Source organism: Argiope bruennichi, chromosome 7, assembly GCF_947563725.1.
Source record: "Argiope bruennichi chromosome 7, qqArgBrue1.1, whole genome shotgun sequence".
In the NCBI taxonomy this organism is placed as follows: domain Eukaryota; kingdom Metazoa; phylum Arthropoda; class Arachnida; order Araneae; family Araneidae; genus Argiope; species Argiope bruennichi.
In genome coordinates this window covers 14,672,702-14,680,201 of record NC_079157.1, presented here as the reverse complement: position 1 = coordinate 14,680,201, position 7,500 = coordinate 14,672,702, and the positions used below count along the sequence as shown (strand labels likewise).

The window sequence follows — 7,500 nt, the reverse complement described above, 5'->3', positions numbered from 1 at the left end:
GAATTATATTTGTTTATTTTGCGAAATATCTGTCAAAAAATAACGCTTGTTCTGGTATCCTTATTTATCGAAAGGTAAGTATTGGAAAAATTTATATGTCTCTAACACGCAGCTTCAGGGGGCACCCGGATTTGAACCGGGGACCTCTCCATCTGCAGTCGAATGCTCTACCACTGAGCTATACTCCCGTTGCTCTGCCTCAAACTGAATAATATTTCTAGATTATGCGAAATATCTGTCTATAAAACCACAACGCTTGTTCTGGTATCCTTATTTATCGAAAGGTATGTGTCGAAAAAATTTATATGTCTCTAATACGCAGCATCAGGGGCACCCGGGTTTGAACCGGGGACCTCTCGATCTGCAGTCGAATGCTCTAAAACTGAGCTATACCCCCGTTGCTCTGCCTCAAACGGAATAATATTTCTAGATTATGCGAAATATCTGTCTATAAAACCACAACGCTTGATCTGGTATCCTTATTTATCGAAAGGTAAGTGTTGAAAAAATTTATATGTCTCTAATACACAGCTTCAGGGGGCACCCGGGTTTGAACCGGGGACCTCTCGATCTGCAGTCGAATGATCTACCACTGAGCTATACCCCTGGTGCTCTGCCTCAAACGGAATAATATTTCTAAATTATGCGAAATATCTGTCTAAAAATCAACGCTTGTTCTGGTATCCTTATTTATCGAAAGGTAAGTGATGAAAAAATTTATAAATCTCTAATACGCAATTTCAGGGGGCAACCGGGTTTGAACCGGGGACCTCTCGATCTGCAGTCGAATGCTGTACCACTGAGCTATACCCCCGTTGCTCTGCCTCAAACGGAATTATATTTCTTTATTTTGTGAAATATCTGTCTAAAAATCAACGCTTGTTCTGGTATCCTTATTTATCGAAAGGTAAGTGTTGAAAAAATTTATAAGTCTCTAATACGCAGCTTCAGGGGGCACCCGGGTTTGAACCGGGGACCTCTCGATCTGCAGTCGAATGCTCTACCACTGAGCTATACCCCCGTTGCTCTGCCTCAAACGGAATTATATTTCTTTATTTTGCGAAATATCTGTCTAAAAATCAACGCTTGTTCTTTTATTCTTATTTATCGAAACGTAAGTGTTGAAAAAATATATATGTCTCTAATACGCAGCTTCAGGGGGCACCCGGGTTTAAACCGGGGACCTCTCGATCTGCAGTCGAACACTCTACCACTGAGCTATACCCCCGTTGCTCTGTCTCAAACGGAATTATATTTCTTTATTTTGCGAAATATCTGTCTAAAAATCAATGCTTGTTCTGGTATCCTTATTTATCGAAAGGTAAGTGTTGAAAAAATTTATAAGTCTCTAATACGCAGCTTCAGGGGGCACCCGGGTTTGAACCGGGGACCTCTCGATCTGCAGTCGAATGCTCTACCACTGAGCTATACCCCCGTTGCTCTGCCTCAAACGGAATTATATTTCTTTATTTTGCGAAATATCTGTCTAAAAATCAACGCTTGTTCTTGTATCCTTATTTATCGAAAGGTAAGTGTTGAAAAAATTTATATGTCTCTAATACGCAGCTTCAGGGGGCACCCGGGTTTGAACCGGGGACCTCTCGATCTGCAGTCGAATGCTCTACCACTGAGCTATACCCCCGTTGCTCTGCCTCAAACGGAATTATATTTGTTTATTTTGCGAAATATCTGTCTAAAAATAACGCTTGTTCTGGTATCCTTATTTATCGAAAGGTAAGTATTGGAAAAATTTATATGTCTCTAATACGCAGCTTCAGGGGGCACCCGGGTTTGAACCGGGGACCTCTCCATCTGCAGTCGAATGCTCTACCACTGAGCTATACTCCCGTTGCTCTGCCTCAAACTGAATAATATTTCTAGATTATGCGAAATATCTGTCTATAAAACCACAACGCTTGTTCTGATATCCTTATTAATCGAAAGGTATGTGTCGAAAAAATTTATATGTCTCTAATACGCAGCATCAGGGGCACCCGGGTTTGAACCGGGGACCTCTCGATCTGCAGTCGAATGCTCTACCACTGAGCTATACCCCCGTTGCTCTGCCTCAAACGGAATTATATTTCTTTATTTTGCGAAATATCTGTCTAAAATTCAACGCTTGTTCTGGTATCCTTATTTATCGAAAGGTAAGTGTTGAAAAAATTTATATGTCTCTAATACGCAGCTTCAGGAGGCACCCGGGTTTGAACCCTGGACCTCTCGATCTGCAGTCGAATACTCTACCACTGAGCTATACCCCCGTTGCTCTGCCTAAAACGGAATTATATTTCTTTATTTTACGAAATATCTGTCTAAAAATCAACGCTTGTTCTGGTATCCTTATTTATCGAAAGGTAAGTGTTGAAAAAATTTATATGTCTCTAATACGCAGCTTCAGGGGGCACCCGGGTTTGAACCGGGGACCTCTCGATCTGCAGTCGAATGCTCTAAAACTGAGCTATACCCCCGTTGCTCTGCCTGAAACGGAATAATATTTCTAGATTATGCGAAATATCTGTCTATAAAACCACAACGCTTGTTCTGGTATCCTTATTTATCGAAAGGTAAGTGTTGAAAAAATTTATATGTCTCTAATACACAGCTTCAGGGGGCACCCGGGTTTGAACCGGGGACCTCTCGATCTGCAGTCGAATGATCTACCACTGAGCTATACCCCCGTTGCTCTGCCTCAAACGGAATAATATTTCTAAATTATGCGAAATATCTGTCTATTAAACCACAACGCTTGTTCTGGTATCCTTATTTATCGAAAGGTAAGTGTTGAAAACATTTATATGTCTCTAATACGCAGCTTCAGGGGTCGCCCGGGTTTCAACCGGGGACCTCTCGATCTGCAGTCGAATGCTCTACCACTGAGCTATACCCCCGTTGCTCTGCCTCAAACGGAATTATATTTCTTTATTTTGCGAAATATCTGTCTAAAAATCAACGCTTGTTCTGGTATCCTTATTTATCGAAACGTAAGTGTTGAAAAAATTGATATGTCTCTAATACGCAGCTTCAGTGGGCACCAGGGTTTGAACCGGGGACCTCTCGATCTGCAGTCGAATGCTCTACCACTGAGCTATACTCCCGTTGCTCTGCCTCAAACGGAATTATATTTCTGGATTTTGCGAAATATCTGTCTAAAAATCAACGCTTGTTCTGGTATTCTTATTTATCGAAACGGAAGTGTTGAAAAAATTTATATGTCTCTAATACGCAGCTTCAGGGGGCAACCGGGTTTGAACCGGGGAACTCTCGATCTGCAGTCGAATGCTCTTCCACTGAGCTATACCCCCGTTGCTCTGCCTCAAACGGAATTATATTTCTTTATTTTGCGAAATATCTGTCTAAAAATCAATGCTTGTTCTGGTATCCTTATTTATCGAAAGGTAAGTGTTGAAAAAATTTATAAGTCTCTAATACGCAGCTTCAGGGGGCACCCGGGTTTGAACCGGGGACCTCTCGATCTGCAGTCGAATGCTCTACCACTGAGCTATACCCCCGTTGTTCTGCCTCAAACGGAATTATATTTCTTTATTTTGCGAAATATCTGTCTAAAAATCAACGCTTGTTCTGGTATCCTTATTTATCGAAAGGTAAGTGTTGAAAAAATTTATATGTCTCTAATACGCAGCTTCAGGGGGCACCCGGGTTTGAACCGGGGACTCTCGATCTGCAGTCGAATGCTCTAAAACTGAGCTATACCCCCGTTGCTCTGCCTCAAACGGAATAATATTTCTAGATTATGCGAAATATCTGTCTATAAAACCACAACGCTTGTTCTGGTATCCTTATTTATCAAAAGGTAAGTGTTGAAAAAATTTATATGTCTCTAATACGCAGCATCAGGGGCCACCCGGGTTTGAACCGGGGACCTCTCGTTCTGCATTCGAATGCTCTACCACTGAGCTATACCCCCGTTGCTCTGCCTCAAACGGAATTATATTTCTTTATTTTGCGAAATATCTGTCTAAAAATCAACGCTTGTTCTGGTATCCTTAATTATCGAAACGTAAGTGTTGAAAAAATTTATATGTCTCTAATACGCAGCTTCAGGGGGCAACCGGGTTTGAACCGGGGAACTCTCGATCTGCAGTCGAATGCTCTTCCACTGAGCTATACCCCCGTTGCTCTGACTCAAACGGAATTATATTTCTTTATTTTGCGAAATATCTGTCTAAAAATCAACGCTTGTTCTGGTATCCTAATTTATCGAAAGGTAAGTGTTGAAAAAATTTACATGTCTCTAATACGCAGCTTCAGGGGGCACCCGGGTTTGAACCGGAGACCTCTCGATCTGCAGTCGAATGCTCTACCACTGAGCTATACCCCCGTTGCTCTGCCTCAAACGGAATTATATTTGTTTATTTTGCGAAATATCTGTCTAAAAATAACGCTTGTTCTGGTATCCTTATTTATCGAAAGGTAAGTATTGGAAAAATTTATATGTCTCTAATACGCAGCTTCAGGGGGCACCCGGGTTTGAACCGGGGACCTCTCCATCTGCAGTCGAATGCTCTACCACTGAGCTATACTCCCGTTGCTCTGCCTCAAACTGAATAATATTTCTAGATTATGCGAAATATCTGTCTATAAAACCACAACGCTTGTTCTGATATCCTTATTAATCGAAAGGTATGTGTCGAAAAAATTTATATGTCTCTAATACGCAGCATCAGGGGCACCCGGGTTTGAACCGGGGACCTCTCGATCTGCAGTCGAATGCTCTACCACTGAGCTATACCCCCGTTGCTCTGCCTCAAACGGAATTATATTTCTTTATTTTGCGAAATATCTGTCTAAAATTCAACGCTTGTTCTGGTATCCTTATTTATCGAAAGGTAAGTGTTGAAAAAATTTATATGTCTCTAATACGCAGCTTCAGGAGGCACCCGGGTTTGAACCCTGGACCTCTCGATCTGCAGTCGAATACTCTACCACTGAGCTATACCCCCGTTGCTCTGCCTAAAACGGAATTATATTTCTTTATTTTACGAAATATCTGTCTAAAAATCAACGCTTGTTCTGGTATCCTTATTTATCGAAAGGTAAGTGTTGAAAAAATTTATATGTCTCTAATACGCAGCTTCAGGGGGCACCCGGGTTTGAACCGGGGACCTCTCGATCTGCAGTCGAATGCTCTAAAACTGAGCTATACCCCCGTTGCTCTGCCTGAAACGGAATAATATTTCTAGATTATGCGAAATATCTGTCTATAAAACCACAACGCTTGTTCTGGTATCCTTATTTATCGAAAGGTAAGTGTTGAAAAAATTTATATGTCTCTAATACACAGCTTCAGGGGGCACCCGGGTTTGAACCGGGGACCTCTCGATCTGCAGTCGAATGATCTACCACTGAGCTATACCCCCGTTGCTCTGCCTCAAACGGAATAATATTTCTAAATTATGCGAAATATCTGTCTATTAAACCACAACGCTTGTTCTGGTATCCTTATTTATCGAAAGGTAAGTGTTGAAAACATTTATATGTCTCTAATACGCAGCTTCAGGGGTCGCCCGGGTTTCAACCGGGGACCTCTCGATCTGCAGTCGAATGCTCTACCACTGAGCTATACCCCCGTTGCTCTGCCTCAAACGGAATTATATTTCTTTATTTTGCGAAATATCTGTCTAAAAATCAACGCTTGTTCTGGTATCCTTATTTATCGAAACGTAAGTGTTGAAAAAATTGATATGTCTCTAATACGCAGCTTCAGTGGGCACCAGGGTTTGAACCGGGGACCTCTCGATCTGCAGTCGAATGCTCTACCACTGAGCTATACTCCCGTTGCTCTGCCTCAAACGGAATTATATTTCTGGATTTTGCGAAATATCTGTCTAAAAATCAACGCTTGTTCTGGTATTCTTATTTATCGAAACGGAAGTGTTGAAAAAATTTATATGTCTCTAATACGCAGCTTCAGGGGGCAACCGGGTTTGAACCGGGGAACTCTCGATCTGCAGTCGAATGCTCTTCCACTGAGCTATACCCCCGTTGCTCTGCCTCAAACGGAATTATATTTCTTTATTTTGCGAAATATCTGTCTAAAAATCAATGCTTGTTCTGGTATCCTTATTTATCGAAAGGTAAGTGTTGAAAAAATTTATAAGTCTCTAATACGCAGCTTCAGGGGGCACCCGGGTTTGAACCGGGGACCTCTCGATCTGCAGTCGAATGCTCTACCACTGAGCTATACCCCCGTTGTTCTGCCTCAAACGGAATTATATTTCTTTATTTTGCGAAATATCTGTCTAAAAATCAACGCTTGTTCTGGTATCCTTATTTATCGAAAGGTAAGTGTTGAAAAAATTTATATGTCTCTAATACGCAGCTTCAGGGGGCACCCGGGTTTGAACCGGGGACTCTCGATCTGCAGTCGAATGCTCTAAAACTGAGCTATACCCCCGTTGCTCTGCCTCAAACGGAATAATATTTCTAGATTATGCGAAATATCTGTCTATAAAACCACAACGCTTGTTCTGGTATCCTTATTTATCAAAAGGTAAGTGTTGAAAAAATTTATATGTCTCTAATACGCAGCATCAGGGGCCACCCGGGTTTGAACCGGGGACCTCTCGTTCTGCATTCGAATGCTCTACCACTGAGCTATACCCCCGTTGCTCTGCCTCAAACGGAATTATATTTCTTTATTTTGCGAAATATCTGTCTAAAAATCAACGCTTGTTCTGGTATCCTTAATTATCGAAACGTAAGTGTTGAAAAAATTTATATGTCTCTAATACGCAGCTTCAGGGGGCACCCGGGTTTTAACCGGGGACCTCTCGATCTGCAGTCGAATACTCTACCACTGAGCTATACCCCCGTTTCTCTGCCTCAAACGGAATTATATTTCTTTCTTTTCCGAAATATCTGTCTAAAAATCAATGCTTGTTCTGGTATCCTTATTTATCGAAAGGTAAGTGTTGAAAAAATTTATAAGTCTCTAAAACGCAGCTTCAGGAGGCACCCGGGTTTGAACCGGGGACCTCTCGATCTGCAGTCGAATGCTCTACCACTGAGCTATACCCCCTTTGTTCTGCCTCAAACGGAAATATATTTCTTTATTTTGCGAAATATCTGTCTAAAAATCAACGCTTTTCTGGTATCCTTATTTATCGAAAGGTAAGTGTTGAAAAAATTTATATGTCTCTAATACGCAGCTTCAGGGGGCACCCAGGTTTGAACCGGGGACCTCTCGATCTGCAGTCGAATGCTCTACCACTGAGCTATACCCCCGTTGATGTGCCTCAAACGGAATAATATTTCTTTATTTTGCGAAATATCTGTCTATAAATCAACGCTTGTTCTGGTATCCTTATTTATCGAAAGGTAAGTGTTGAAAAAATTTATATGTCTCTAATACGCAGCTTCAGGGGGCACCCGGGTTTGAACCGGGGACATCTCAATCTGCAGTCGAATGCTCTACCACTGAGCTATACCCCCGTTTCTCTGCCTCAAACGGAATTATATTTCTTTATTTTGCGAAAT

The 7,500-nt window shown here is 41.7% G+C and overlaps 20 non-coding genes across 20 annotated transcripts; all 20 read right to left on the bottom strand.

Annotated features, from left to right (window-relative positions):
* Window positions 1–116: 116 nt before the first annotated feature.
* Trnac-gca (transfer RNA cysteine (anticodon GCA)) lies at window positions 117–188 on the bottom strand. The gene has a single exon. It is a non-coding gene; the product is annotated as a tRNA-Cys (tRNA).
* A 761-nt stretch (window positions 189–949) lies between these two features.
* Window positions 950–1,021, bottom strand: Trnac-gca (transfer RNA cysteine (anticodon GCA)). The gene has a single exon. It is a non-coding gene; the product is annotated as a tRNA-Cys (tRNA).
* A 135-nt stretch (window positions 1,022–1,156) lies between these two features.
* Window positions 1,157–1,228, bottom strand: Trnac-gca (transfer RNA cysteine (anticodon GCA)). The gene has a single exon. It is a non-coding gene; the product is annotated as a tRNA-Cys (tRNA).
* A 135-nt stretch (window positions 1,229–1,363) lies between these two features.
* Trnac-gca (transfer RNA cysteine (anticodon GCA)) lies at window positions 1,364–1,435 on the bottom strand. The gene has a single exon. It is a non-coding gene; the product is annotated as a tRNA-Cys (tRNA).
* A 135-nt stretch (window positions 1,436–1,570) lies between these two features.
* Trnac-gca (transfer RNA cysteine (anticodon GCA)) lies at window positions 1,571–1,642 on the bottom strand. The gene has a single exon. It is a non-coding gene; the product is annotated as a tRNA-Cys (tRNA).
* Window positions 1,643–1,776: 134 nt separating this feature from the next.
* Window positions 1,777–1,848, bottom strand: Trnac-gca (transfer RNA cysteine (anticodon GCA)). The gene has a single exon. It is a non-coding gene; the product is annotated as a tRNA-Cys (tRNA).
* A 137-nt stretch (window positions 1,849–1,985) lies between these two features.
* Trnac-gca (transfer RNA cysteine (anticodon GCA)) lies at window positions 1,986–2,057 on the bottom strand. The gene has a single exon. It is a non-coding gene; the product is annotated as a tRNA-Cys (tRNA).
* Window positions 2,058–2,399: 342 nt separating this feature from the next.
* On the bottom strand, window positions 2,400–2,471 carry Trnac-gca (transfer RNA cysteine (anticodon GCA)). The gene has a single exon. It is a non-coding gene; the product is annotated as a tRNA-Cys (tRNA).
* Window positions 2,472–2,609: 138 nt separating this feature from the next.
* Window positions 2,610–2,681, bottom strand: Trnac-gca (transfer RNA cysteine (anticodon GCA)). Its single transcript has one exon. It is a non-coding gene; the product is annotated as a tRNA-Cys (tRNA).
* Window positions 2,682–3,440: 759 nt separating this feature from the next.
* Window positions 3,441–3,512, bottom strand: Trnac-gca (transfer RNA cysteine (anticodon GCA)). The gene has a single exon. It is a non-coding gene; the product is annotated as a tRNA-Cys (tRNA).
* Window positions 3,513–4,270: 758 nt separating this feature from the next.
* Window positions 4,271–4,342, bottom strand: Trnac-gca (transfer RNA cysteine (anticodon GCA)). Its single transcript has one exon. It is a non-coding gene; the product is annotated as a tRNA-Cys (tRNA).
* Window positions 4,343–4,476: 134 nt separating this feature from the next.
* Window positions 4,477–4,548, bottom strand: Trnac-gca (transfer RNA cysteine (anticodon GCA)). Its single transcript has one exon. It is a non-coding gene; the product is annotated as a tRNA-Cys (tRNA).
* Window positions 4,549–4,685: 137 nt separating this feature from the next.
* Window positions 4,686–4,757, bottom strand: Trnac-gca (transfer RNA cysteine (anticodon GCA)). Its single transcript has one exon. It is a non-coding gene; the product is annotated as a tRNA-Cys (tRNA).
* A 342-nt stretch (window positions 4,758–5,099) lies between these two features.
* Window positions 5,100–5,171, bottom strand: Trnac-gca (transfer RNA cysteine (anticodon GCA)). Its single transcript has one exon. It is a non-coding gene; the product is annotated as a tRNA-Cys (tRNA).
* Window positions 5,172–5,309: 138 nt separating this feature from the next.
* On the bottom strand, window positions 5,310–5,381 carry Trnac-gca (transfer RNA cysteine (anticodon GCA)). Its single transcript has one exon. It is a non-coding gene; the product is annotated as a tRNA-Cys (tRNA).
* Window positions 5,382–6,140: 759 nt separating this feature from the next.
* On the bottom strand, window positions 6,141–6,212 carry Trnac-gca (transfer RNA cysteine (anticodon GCA)). The gene has a single exon. It is a non-coding gene; the product is annotated as a tRNA-Cys (tRNA).
* A 551-nt stretch (window positions 6,213–6,763) lies between these two features.
* On the bottom strand, window positions 6,764–6,835 carry Trnac-gca (transfer RNA cysteine (anticodon GCA)). The gene has a single exon. It is a non-coding gene; the product is annotated as a tRNA-Cys (tRNA).
* A 135-nt stretch (window positions 6,836–6,970) lies between these two features.
* On the bottom strand, window positions 6,971–7,042 carry Trnac-gca (transfer RNA cysteine (anticodon GCA)). The gene has a single exon. It is a non-coding gene; the product is annotated as a tRNA-Cys (tRNA).
* A 134-nt stretch (window positions 7,043–7,176) lies between these two features.
* Trnac-gca (transfer RNA cysteine (anticodon GCA)) lies at window positions 7,177–7,248 on the bottom strand. Its single transcript has one exon. It is a non-coding gene; the product is annotated as a tRNA-Cys (tRNA).
* A 135-nt stretch (window positions 7,249–7,383) lies between these two features.
* Trnac-gca (transfer RNA cysteine (anticodon GCA)) lies at window positions 7,384–7,455 on the bottom strand. The gene has a single exon. It is a non-coding gene; the product is annotated as a tRNA-Cys (tRNA).
* Window positions 7,456–7,500: the final 45 nt, after the last annotated feature.